The 14,921-nt window shown below is 39.3% G+C and overlaps 1 protein-coding gene across 1 annotated transcript in view; it reads left to right on the forward strand.

Annotated features, from left to right (window-relative positions):
- The first annotated feature begins 9,759 nt into the window (after positions 1-9,759).
- Positions 9,760-14,921, forward strand: part of fubp3 (far upstream element (FUSE) binding protein 3) — a 45,473-nt gene continuing 40,311 nt past the window's right edge. The window contains exons 1-2 of the mRNA XM_079871922.1: positions 9,760-9,844; positions 12,832-12,873. The gene's annotated coding sequence lies outside the window, so the exon portion shown is untranslated. The remainder of the gene's footprint in view (positions 9,845-12,831; positions 12,874-14,921) is intronic.

Consider the following 14,921-nt stretch of genomic DNA (forward strand, 5'->3'; position numbering starts at 1 on the left):
TGATCTTTAATAATGTTGATGTTCATGTAACGTTTTTTTCGGAATTCTGTTTTTTTAAATGTTACAACTTGTTTCGGAATGCTCAGAGAACATTCCATTCCCATAATGTGTGAAGAGTGATAGAATGGAATGTTCCGTTCACATTTTTAACAGTTCTCATGTTTAAAAAAAAAAAAAAAACGGGACATTCAGAGAACATTAAAATAGAACATTTTCATCATTTAATGGGAACGTTAGCAAAACATTCTCAGAGCGTATTTCTGTTTGCTGGGATGCCGTTACTGTAATTCTTAACTCTGATTGAATGAGCTGTATATGCAGATATTAAAGTACTTTAGACGTCCATCAGTTTCTCGTTGCTTTTAAAGCTCCACACACACACACCCTGCAGAGAGACAGAACAAATAACCGTCATGATGTGACATTCGTGCTCTAAAACCATGTTTCTGTCCTCGGAAAAGCCATTTACTCTCCGTCAACAAATACTCTCGCACTTCTTCCTCTTAAGGTGCAAACTAAGGCTTTCTGATCCCTTTCCATTTCCCTGTCTGTGTGTGTGTGTTGTGAACGAGGAGACAGAACCCGGATCCCCCGCTGCTGGTAATAGACGCTGGCTCTTTCAGTCGGTCCTGAACTCAATTACACCACAGGCGTCTCATCCGCTCCTCCAATTACACACACCGGCCCCTTTATACACAACCACATGCATACGGGAGCACACACACCTCGAGAGCACACACACCTCGAGAGCACACACACATTGAGAACACACATCACCTTGAGAACACACACACATTGAGAACACACATCACCTTGAGAACACATTCTCGAAAAAACACACACATTGAGAACACACATCACCTCGAGAACACACACACATTGAGAACTCACACACCTCGTGAGAACACACACCTCGAGAACACGCATCATCTCGAAAACACACACACATTGAGAACACGCATCACCTCAAGAACACGCATCACCTCAAGAACACACATCACCTCGAGAACACACACACATTGAGAACACACACACCTCGAGAACACACACACATTGAGAACACACATCACCTCGAGAACACGCACACAAATCGAGAACACGCACACATCGCCTCGAGAACACACATCACCTCGAGAACACACACACACATCGAGAACACGCACACATCGCCTCGAGAACACACATCACCTCGAGAACACACACACACACTGAGAACACACATCACCTCGAGAACACGCACACAAATCGAGAACACGCACACATCGCCTCGAGAACACACATCACCTCGAGAACACACAACACATCGAGAACACGCACACATCACCTCGAGAACACACACACACACTGAGAACACACATCACCTCGAGAACACGCACACATCGAGAACACGCACACATCGCCTCGAGAACACACATCACCTCGAGAACACACACACACATTGAGAACACACATCGCCTCGAGAACACACATCACCTCGAGAACACACACACACACCGAGAACACACATCACCTCGAGAACACGCACACATCGAGAACACGCACACATCGCCTCGAGAACACACACACATCGAGAACACACATCACCTCGAGAACACACACACATCGAGAACACACATCACCTCGAGAACACACATCACCTCGAGAACACACATCACCTCGAGAACACACACACATCGAGAACACACACACATCGAGAACACACATCACCTCGAGAACACACACACATCGAGAACACACATCACCTCGAGAACACACATCACCTCGAGAACACACACACATCGAGAACACACACACATCGAGAACACACATCACCTCGAGAACACACACACATCGAGAACACACACACATCGAGAACACACATCACCTCGAGAACACACACACATCGAAAACACACATCACCTCGAGAACACACACACATTGAGAACACACACACATCGAGAACACACATCACCTCGAGAACACACACACATCGAGAACACACATCACCTCGAGAACACACATCACCTCGAGAACACACACACATCGAGAACACACACACATCGAGAACACACATCACCTCGAGAACACACACACATCGAGAACACACATCACCTCGAGAACACACACACATCGAGAACACACACACATCGAGAACACACATCGCCTCGAGAACACACATCACCTCGAGAACACACACACATCGAGAACACACCTCGAGAACACACATCACCTCGAGAACACACACACATCGAGAACACACACACATCGAGAACACACACACATCGAGAACACACATCGCCTCGAGAACACACATCACCTCGAGAACACACATCACCTCGAGAACACACACACATCGAGAACACACCTCGAGAACACACATCACCTCGAGAACACACATCACCTCGAGAACACACACACATCGAGAACACACACACATCGAGAACACACATCACCTCGAGAACACACACACATCGAGAACACACACACATTGAGAACACACATCACCTCGAGAACACACACACATCGAGAACACACATCACCTCGAGAACGCACATCACCTCGAGAACGCACATCACCTCGAGAACACACACACATCGAGAACACACACACATCGAGAACACACATCACCTCGAGAACACACACACATCGAGAACACACACACATCGAGAACACACATCACCTCGAGAACACACACACAGAGAACACACATCACCTCGAGAACACACACACATCGAGAACACACACACATCGAGAACACACACACATCGAGAACACACATCACCTCGAGAACACACATCACCTCGAGAACACACATCACCTCGAGAACACACATCACCTCGAGAACACACACACATCGAGAACACACATCACCTCGAGAACACACATCACCTCGAGAACACACATCGCCTCGAGAACACACATCGCCTCGAGAACACACATCACCTCGAGAACACACATCACCTCGAGAACACACATCGCCTCGAGAACACACATCGCCTCGAGAACACACATCACCTCGAGAACACACATCGCCTCGAGAACACACACACATCGAGAACACACATCACCTCGAGAACACACATCACCTCGAGAACACACATCACCTCGAGAACACACATCACCTCGAGAACACACACACATCGAGAACACACATCGCCTCGAGAACACACACACATCGAGAACACACATCGCCTCGAGAACACACATCACCTCGAGAACACACATCACCTCGAGAACACACATCACCTCGAGAACACACACACATCGAGAACACACACACATCGAGAACACACATCACCTCGAGAACACACATCGCCTCGAGAACACACATCACCTCGAGAACACACATCACCTCGAGAACACACATCACCTCGAGAACACACACACATCGAGAACACACATCGCCTCGAGAACACACACACATCGAGAACACACATCGCCTCGAGAACACACATCACCTCGAGAACACACACACATCGAGAACACACACACATCGAGAACACACACACACATCGAGAACACACATCACCTCGAGAACACACACACATCGAGAACACACACACATTGAGAACACACATCACCTCGAGAACACACATCACCTCGAGAACGCACATCACCTCGAGAACACACACACATCGAGAACACACACACATCGAGAACACACATCACCTCGAGAACACACACACATCGAGAACACACACACATCGAGAACACACATCACCTCGAGAACACACACACAGAGAACACACATCACCTCGAGAACACACACACATCGAGAACACACACACATCGAGAACACACACACATCGAGAACACACATCACCTCGAGAACACACATCACCTCGAGAACACACATCACCTCGAGAACACACATCACCTCGAGAACACACACACATCGAGAACACACATCACCTCGAGAACACACATCACCTCGAGAACACACATCACCTCGAGAACACACATCGCCTCGAGAACACACATCACCTCGAGAACACACATCACCTCGAGAACACACATCGCCTCGAGAACACACATCGCCTCGAGAACACACATCACCTCGAGAACACACATCGCCTCGAGAACACACACACATCGAGAACACACATCACCTCGAGAACACACATCACCTCGAGAACACACATCACCTCGAGAACACACATCACCTCGAGAACACACATCGCCTCGAGAACACACACACATCGAGAACACACATCGCCTCGAGAACACACATCACCTCGAGAACACACATCACCTCGAGAACACACATCACCTCGAGAACACACACACATCGAGAACACACACACATCGAGAACACACATCACCTCGAGAACACACATCGCCTCGAGAACACACATCACCTCGAGAACACACATCACCTCGAGAACACACATCACCTCGAGAACACACACACATCGAGAACACACATCGCCTCGAGAACACACACACATCGAGAACACACATCGCCTCGAGAACACACATCACCTCGAGAACACACACACATCGAGAACACACACACATCGAGAACACACACACACATCGAGAACACACATCACCTCGAGAACACACACACATCGAGAACACACACACACATCGAGAACACACATCGCCTCGAGAACACACACACATCGAGAACACACACACATCGAGAACACACACACATCGAGAACACACACACATCGAGAACACACATCACCTCGAGAACACACACACATCGAGAACACACATCGCCTCGAGAACACACATCGCCTCGAGAACACACACACATCGAGAACACACATCACCTCGAGAACACACACACATCGAGAACACACATCACCTCGAGAACACACATCGCCTCGAGAACACACATCGCCTCGAGAACACACATCACCTCGAGAACACACATCACCTCGAGAACACACACACATCGAGAACACACATCGCCTCGAGAACACACACACATCGAGAACACACATCACCTCGAGAACACACATCACCTCGAGAACACACACACATCGAGAACACACATCACCTCGAGAACACACACACATCGAGAACACACATCGCCTCGAGAACACACATCGCCTCGAGAACACACATCACCTCGAGAACACACATCACCTCGAGAACACACACACATCGAGAACACACATCGCCTCGAGAACACACACACATCGAGAACACACATCGCCTCGAGAACACACATCGCCTCGAGAACACACATCACCTCGAGAACACACACACATCGAGAACACACACACATCGAGAACACACACACACATCGAGAACACACATCACCTCGAGAACACACACACATCGAGAACACACACACACATCGAGAACACACATCGCCTCGAGAACACACACACATCGAGAACACACACACATCGAGAACACACACACACATCGAGAACACACATCACCTCGAGAACACACACACATCGAGAACACACATCGCCTCGAGAACACACATCGCCTCGAGAACACACACACATCGAGAACACACATCACCTCGAGAACACACACACATCGAGAACACACATCACCTCGAGAACACACATCGCCTCGAGAACACACATCACCTCGAGAACACACATCACCTCGAGAACACACATCACCTCGAGAACACACACACATCGAGAACACACATCGCCTCGAGAACACACACACATCGAGAACACACATCGCCTCGAGAACACACATCGCCTCGAGAACACACATCACCTCGAGAACACACACACATCGAGAACACACACACATCGAGAACACACACACACATCGAGAACACACACACATCGAGAACACACACACATCGAGAACACACACATCGCCTCGAGAACACACACACATCGAGAACACACACACATCGAGAACACACACACACATCGAGAACACACATCACCTCGAGAACACACACACATCGAGAACACACATCGCCTCGAGAACACACATCGCCTCGAGAACACACACACATCGAGAACACACATCGCCTCGAGAACACACACACATCGAGAACACACACATCACCTCGAGAACACACATCACCTCGAGAACACACATCGCCTCGAGAACACACACACATCGAGAACACACATCGCCTTCTTCAAAACAGGGAATGTGATTTGGGACGCAGCCTGAGCTCTCATTGTTGGAGTGACATCACTGACAGGAAGTTGTTTCGTCACATGTGTCTCAGATGCCGAGGTATGAAAGCATCCCGTCTCGTCCAGGTGAATTAATGATCCGTGACCTTCCCTCAATTATGTCTCATTACCCCGCAGCCCCGAGGGATTCTGGGACACAATGGGAAGACATGAGAATTAAGAGTCGAGAGTGAAAACGAATCCTGACGGGGTTTTTCTGCTGTCCGTCTCACGTCACTCACTGTCACACAAAGAGCTCTCTGTTCGGCTCCTCTCCGACATTTACCATAGTAAAATCATCATAGATGAACATGCAAACAGTGGGTTTACTGGTGCATTGGCCAAAACTATGATTACCATGGTATAATTGTTAACCAAAACAAGTGTGTTACTTGAAATTAAAAACAAATGTGTTACTTGAAATTAAATATAGTTCATTTAAATAAAATTAAATATTTAAAGCAACATTTATAATTTTTATTTAGTTAAAGAAGTATATCGCTAAAACTGAAATAAAATTAATAAACGAACGTTTTAAATAAAATAAACTAAAATGAAAATGGAAAACATAAAAACAAAAACTAATTCAAAATATTAATAAATACTATAAAGTATATTAATTATACTAAAAAAGACCAATAGAAATGTGAACTAGTGTTATTTTTTATTAAATCAGTTTTTTATTTTTATATTTTCATTTTAGTTAAAGTTTTTGTAATTTTGTTGGTGTTTTAGTCTAATTGTTTTATTGTCTATATAGTTATTTCAGTTTTAGTTTGAGTTATTTTAGTACTAAAGTTCTAAATTAAAATGAGAAATGTTTGCATTTTATTTAAATTTCAGTTAACGTTTATTTCAAGTAACATATTTTTTTTTCATGCTTTTAGTTTCAAGTTTTTCTCTTTTTTTTCTTCCAGTTTTTAGTTAATAATAACCATAATTTAAAAACTAGCCATCATTTTTTTTTTTTTTTTAAGTACCTGCAATTTCACTCGTGCCAGTTTGACATCTATTTTATTTACTTTTATTTTTTTATTGAACGATACCAATGTACAAACCAGGTCGGGAACAATAATACGCATATGAAAATATAACCAAATGATTAAATCTCCAGTTGTACAGTATATCTATCATTTTGTGTATATTAATGTTAATTAAGGTTTCTCCAATTTTTTCCCAAGCCTCTCTAAAAAATGCTGGGATGTTTCAAAATATGAACCCAACAGTTTAAACTTATCGATTGGGTTTCTCCATATTTGACCCAGCATTTTTATTATTATTTTTCAGCTAACGTTTATCTCAAGTAACAAAAATGTATTTTCATGCTTTTAGCTTCAGGTTTAGTGAACTATAATAACCATAATTTAAAAACTAGACATTCTTTTTTTGGTTTAAGTTCACTGCAATTTCACTCATGCCAGTTTGACATCTTTCAAGTATGAACGCAATATGCATATGAAAATATAACCAAACATGTCATTTAATCGCATTTGTATATCTGTCATTTATATTATGTTAATATTTCTCCAATTTTTTCCCAAGCCACTCCGTTTCAACCCATGTTTGGGTCAAAATATGGACGTGTTTAATTTAACGGTTGGGTTTGTCCATATTTGACCCAGCATATATATTTTTAGAGTGTGTATTTGAGTCTGAAGCTTTTTGATCCTCAGAAATGCTGAGATGTTCTGACATGTTGTCAATCACGAACCCTCCCTCTGCTCACCTGCGCTGCAACAATGACTTCAGGGCCTTTATTAACATCAATTATTGTAACCCAAGACTTCAGGCTCTCACACACACACACGGGCCCCGGAGCCGACCGAGGCCCCTCGTCTTGCTGCCATTAAGGGGCTGCGGACAATTATGCCAAATGTTAAATGGTAAAACGACATCTAGATCCACGGGAAAGCAAACCTGCCATTTGAAGTCACTGTTTTCCCAGCTGAAATTGTTCACATAAAAGCATGAGAGAAAACCTGTCGATATGAGATGAGATTTGTTAAGCCTGCAGGATTATAACAGGAATCTGTTTTTTAAGACGCTCTGGAGGTTTGATCTAATGGATGGATGTGAGGTCATAATCTCACAGCTATATTTCTTCTGGTTATGGATTTATGACTCTCCGGCGTGATCGTTAGACTGGTTTAAAAGGCTGTTTAAGGCGTAAAGCCTGATTTCTAAATGGGTTTACAGTTTACACTGCATCACTGTGACTCATTATTATAACTAATTTATTATTATTATTGTTACCTATGTACCATTCAAAAGTTTGGGGTCGGGATTTGCTAATGTTTTTGAAAGTCTCTTCTGCTCACCAAGGCTGCATTTATTTGATCAAAAATAGTGAAATATTATTATAATGTAAATCATCTGTGCTCTATGTGAATATATAGTAAAGTGTAATTTATTCCTGTGATCAAAGCTGAATGTTCAGCATCATTACTCCAGTCTTCAGTGTCACATGATCCTTCAGAAATCACTCTAATATGAGGATTTGATGATCAAGAAACATTTATGATTATTATCAGTGTAACAGGTTGAGCTGCTTCAGATTTTTGTGATTTATTTTAATTGATAATTTTAAACTTCAAAAGAACAGCATTTATTTGAAATAGAATCTTTTGAAACATTATTAAATATCAATTTAATGCATCCTTGCTGAATAAAAGTATTAATTTCTTTCAAAAGAAAGTCCTACTATTTAAAACTAAATAGACATGTAAATAAAAACTAATAAAAAGGGGGAAAAACACAAAATTACTGACACAATAATGAAAATGGATGAACAATATAAAATCAAACTATTCATTTAATATAGAGATAAAATCCCACAGAAACACATTGAAGGCGAAGATCACAGAGACAGAGATTCACACCTAGCAACCATCTAGAACTCATTAGCAACTGCATGGAAACACACTAAAAGCCCCTCAGAACAACTTAGCAACACCCTGGCAACCACCTATTTAAAAAAACACGTCAATTTAGATTGAAAAACAAACTCATTTACTAATGTCACATTAACATTTATCTATTATCTATCTTCACCCTGTGGTGTAAATCCAGCCTTTAATGTAGTTTATGTGTCTATGTGGTGTTTTTAATCTGCTTTAAGACAAACCATGTGTAAGTTCATAAGTCGACAGCATTGCTGAGTATTTTCTCCTTAAAACTGCAGCGAACCAAAGACAGTCTCAAAAACACGCTTTGAAATCGCTGGTGTTTCTGACGTCACAAACTACCTTGTAACCAATCAGATCAACGTGTGATCGACAACCAGTGGATCTCTGAGCTGAGGGAGTGAGTGGAGGCGGGGCTCATTTGCATATTCATAGAACCGCGCATACTAAATGAGGCAAGGGTGTCGAGTTACATTCAATATATTTTAAGACATGCAATTTTTTTTTGTAAGGTAAAACCGCTTAAATATGTAATTTTGGTGATCAAATATGAGTTTTAAGGGATTACAGGGGGACTTTAAGAAGGCAATAAACATGAGAAGCGCTAGACTAGATATATAAGAAATGGTGAGAGCATAAGAAGATTGTCTTTCTTTCCAGCAGGATGCAGAAGTTCTCAAGGAAGAGTTTTCATCGGTTCCTTGAATATTGTCAATGTCCCTTTAAGAGCATTTCCTTTCACCCGGCGACCATCTTAGAATCGCCTCATCAATTTTCTCACGCATTCATGAAAAATCATCGCGGAACAAAGAGGACACTGACAACACACCGACAGAGCAGGTTACTTTTGATATGAAACAAAGTCTCAGCATTCAAATTCTGTCAGTTTTATTATAAAATTCAAACAATAAATACCGTTTTGGCGCTCTTTAACTTGGCGTGACAGATCGCTTTAGCGGTTCGTGAACCGATCATCTCCTCTCCTCTTTACTACAAGTCACAGCAGCAAATAAACATAAATGAAGAACATCAGAAGGAATGTTGAAAGATACAGAACAACTTACTGGAATCAATCATGTCTCATGTATTCGACAAATCAGTGTTTCAACCGCAGAAAGACGTCAATAAAACAGCTTGAGAACAATGTCACATAGCCTAAAGCTAGGCTAATCATCATAGGCTAGCATGCTAGTTAGCTAGTTAGAAAAATGAACGCTAGATTATTTTGCTAAATATATGCTCTATATTACATGTTTATTATATTTTTACTCTTATTTAATTAAAAAGTATTATAATATTGTTATAAAACCACACTATATTAATTTTATAAGAATGAGTTGTTAATTTTAAAGTCCCCATGAAACCAAAAGTGAAGTTTTTTGGCTTATGTTAGCCTTCCTGTTATCTATAAGCTAAATTTAGTTTTTAACAAAATTCGCATTTAGAATATACAAGCATTCAAAAAGTACAGTCTCTCACTTCCGCCAATTATGGATCAGTGATTTTGATGACAACACTAGGCCAATTCAAATTAAAACAGTTTCAGTGAGTCAAAACAATTTAGTTGAATTGGGTCAAATTAATTTATTGTGATATGTGGTAATAACTTTATTACATTTGTCATGACTAATTACTTTATGTTGGTCCAACTTAATTTTTAATTGATTTACTTAATTCATTTAAAGACTGGTGTAATATATATATATATATATATATATATATATATATATATATATATTGAAGGTTTTTATTTTTTATAATTTTCATTTTGGTTAGTTTTAGTAATTTTGTTTTGAGTTTTTGTCATGTTTATATATATATATATATTTTTTTTATTATTATTATTAAGTCTATTCGTTTTTATTTTAGTTATAGTTATTTTAGTACAAGTTAAAATAAATGTAAATGAGAATGTTGTTATGTATTCAATATAATTACAATGTTATATATTTTTTTATTTCAGTTAATGTTTATTTTATTTCAAGCAACAAAATGTTTTTTATTCATTGATTCATTTTATGACTTTAGTTTCAGTTCGTTTCACTAACATGTCTTTCCCTTTGCTAAGAAACACGTCAAACAACACGTAATCCCCCAAATGCAGCTCATTCGAATGAATTAAACCGAACAAGAGGCAAAAATCATCTTTTGAGTGCATGTTTCGGCTTAATCCCGTTGAAAGCGTGTTGAACTGCTTTGATCCGTGTGTTTTCCGTCTGACATCCGACTCCTGTGTTGGTGTGTTCTCGCGTCTCAGACGTCTGTTCCTGTCAAAGGGCACAAACTCAGATCTATAAAAGCAGATGGGGGGCCATTACTTCCAAAGCTGCTCCATCTTTGTTTCCGGCTTTGCACGTGATAAAATATTGATGGAAAAATAGAAATATTTTGCCTGCTGCTTAATGTTGCCCATCTGAGGGGGTTAATGACTGATGGAGACCCCCGATCTCATGTTACTTGAGCTTCAAGCTTCACACGAACGCCTGAGCGATCGATAGCTCTTTATCACACTGGCGTTTGCTTTCAGAAACACTTCAGGCCTTCGTGAGCTTCCACCGGCGTTCGTCGGACGTCTAGAGCAACACATCTCGAGCTCTGTGTGTCGTATAGCCTGAGCTAACCCTATAAAGGATCCAAACTTTGCTGTCACACACAATCTGTCACGGCAGATGTAAAATTACGGCTGATAATAAAACAGTCAAACCAGAGTATATTCAGACGTCTTCAACATCATCACAGTTTATTCGCTATAGTTTAGAAAATGGTGATAAAATATGAGCAGAACTCAGTTGATATTTGACTGGTTTTGTCCGTCCTTCTGTTAGACTGTCTCACACATGAATTATGTTGAATATCTGTCAGCTGTTAAATTTAACTACACAATTAGATAATACCAGTTTAGCTCAACCAATCACCAAGCAATGCTTCATTGTGTTCAGTCTGTGTGTAAAAAGAGCATTAGCAATTAAAGAAAACACACTTCAGCAAAACATAATCAGCTCAAAGTGTCCCAATCATTTTTGATCTCAAATTTTTTTTTATTTACTGAATGAAGAATTATTGGGTATAATATCTCACAGTTTACTTTATTTTGCTCTCCTCACTCACATAAATGACAGTGTCCTGCACACACTAGTAAAAAAATATCAAAAATGATATCTGGTGTCTGAATAATCTGCTATACTGTTATAAAGATCTCATTGATTTACAAGCATCAGAATTTCATCTTACTTTTTGTCCATATAAATATCAGAATCTGCAGCAAATTGCATATTTTTCTCTGAATTAATTTTTCATCTGTATTCTCACTATATGAGCCTGATGGATCAGATAAAACACAAATGCAAACTTTAAATATTATTTTTTTTCATTTCTGTTCCATTTCAAACATTAGATTTTTTCTGACTGTTATTTCATGTCAGGCTTTACAGGGTTAATTATATATTGTTGTTGCGTGATCAACAGTGTAATTGTACTAATGCATTTATACTCATTAGACACTGGCAGCAAATATTTTCATGCATTTGTTGATTTTTTGGGGGGGAGGGTTTATCATAATATAATTGCATTCATGCATAAATAACACTATGATTTGCATTTTTTCAGACAGAAATGAGCACAGGAATGTTTAATGGTCACATGACGACCGTGAGACTGTCATTTATGAACGATACTATAATACCCATGATACTGATTCATGCAGTTTTAGTATTTAGGAGGCCCATGTCTAAATGCATCAGTTCATTAAATAAATATTATTTAATAATACAAATATGATTCTAATTTATGAAAATATTTCACTATCTCTTTTTTCCCCTTATTTTTAGAGCTATTTTATGTCGAGAATGAGGTGATCACAATGGCATGATGTGAGTATTTTCTATATAGTTCTCTCTCTCTCTCTCTCTCTCTCTCTCTCTCTCTCTCTCTCTCTCTCTCTCTCTCTCTCTCTCTCTCTCTCTCTCTCTCTCTCTCTTCACTCTCTCTCTCTCTCTCTCTCTCTCTCTCTCGCTCTCTTCACTCTCACTCTCTCTCTCTCTCTCTCTCTCTCTCTCTCTCTTCACTCTCTCTCTTCACTCTCTCTCACTCGGTTTATTGAACTTTTACAATATTAACAAGGATAAAAATGCAGGAGAATTTAAGAATTGTAATAAATTATTTCCCCACTTCACAGGATATCCTGTTTTCACAGGATTGTAAATGTAACGCAAATTTTTGTTCATTTACATTTATTCATTTTAAGCATTTAGTAAATTATTTGTAATAGCTAAACACTTTAGGTGGGCAATTTAAAAAGTGTTAGGACTATATATATGTTAAATTATGATTTTTAAACATTTGTGAGGCTCTAGGCAGGATTTCTGTGTTCATTTCTATTTCCTGTCGCTGTGCACACTCTTTTATTGTATATGACACTGTAAACTGCCCAATAACCCTTTTATTTAAAGGCTTAATGTATGTCCCGTAGAGCGATCCGTTGCATTACGATTGAAAGCAGTATCAATAATGTCAATAATGTGCAGTCGAGTTCAGGTGTGTGTGCTGTTTAAACGAGTTCAGGTGTGTGTGCTGTTTAAACGAGTGCTCTCGCCGACACGCTTGACTTGATTCGCAGAGTTTTGAGGAGTTTTATAGACTCGATATTGTTTCTTATTCAAAAGTGGTGAATAAGAACCCCCCCCCCCCCCACACACACACACACACAAAAAGCACCCCCAACCTAAAACATCTTCCCGCGCCCCTGCCACTTCACTCCCACCCCCATAAAATAATTAATTAATATGAAAAATATTATGCATAAATTAATATTTATGAAATATGAAATATTAAAATAATAAAAATATATATGTATATATATATATATATATATATATATATATATATATATATATATATAAATAATAAATACAGAAGTGAATTTTTCAAAATAATATTGTCCCCACTTCACCCCCCATCCCAAAAATAAATAAATATAAAACAATATATATGAAAAATAAATAAATAAACTAAAAAATAAATAAATATGAAAATAAATAAATTAAATGGAACTAAACAAACAACTGAAAAACCCTTTCCACTCTCTGAATCAATAAAAGTCAAAAGCCAAAAGAAAGAAATCAGAAATCATGGATCATGTAATTTTTCAACTCTCTCTCCTGTAATAAATAAATAATAATAATAATAAAATAAAATGAAAAAAATACATACATACATACATCTATAAATAAATAAACAAACAAGAATCTTTCTCCATTCTCTGTATCAATAAAAGTGTCAATAGCCCAAAGAAAGTTCTCTCGGATCAGAAATCATGGCTTCTTTTGCTTAATATTGAACAATATTAACAGGATAAAGCTTCAGGAGAATATGAGAACGGTAAAGCTGTCGTCCCTCTCAGGGTTCAGCTCGATCATCTCAATCAATATATGTATTTTCTCTCAGTGATTTTCTGGGTTCGATATGTTTTGTGTAATAAGACGGGCGTCCCGCTGTCAATAATCGTCAATAATCTCACGCCATCAACACAATTCAGACAAAAACCTCATTCAGCTTATGCTTTATGTTTTCAAAATTGTGCATTTGAAATTTTTATTTCAAACTATTCACTTCTACCCTTTAATATCAGCCATCAAATCTGATTTCGTTAACGCTTCACAATAAGGTTCGATTAGTTAACTTTATGATATTATATAACAATGGGCGATACAATCCTTACAGTATTTATTCATCTTTGCTAATGCTAGTTAGCTCATGTCAGCTCAGACGCATTCAATAATATTAACAATAACGTATCAGTAAATGTTGAAATCGACAACTTTATGGATTTCATCTTAATTTTAATCATTTTATGAGTAATTTGGGAACACTTTATGAACAACATTATGTATTAACTAACATGAACTAACAATGATCAATA

This window comes from Squalius cephalus (assembly GCF_949319135.1).
Source record: "Squalius cephalus genome assembly, chromosome: 5".
Taxonomy (NCBI): Eukaryota; Metazoa; Chordata; class Actinopteri; order Cypriniformes; family Leuciscidae; genus Squalius; species Squalius cephalus.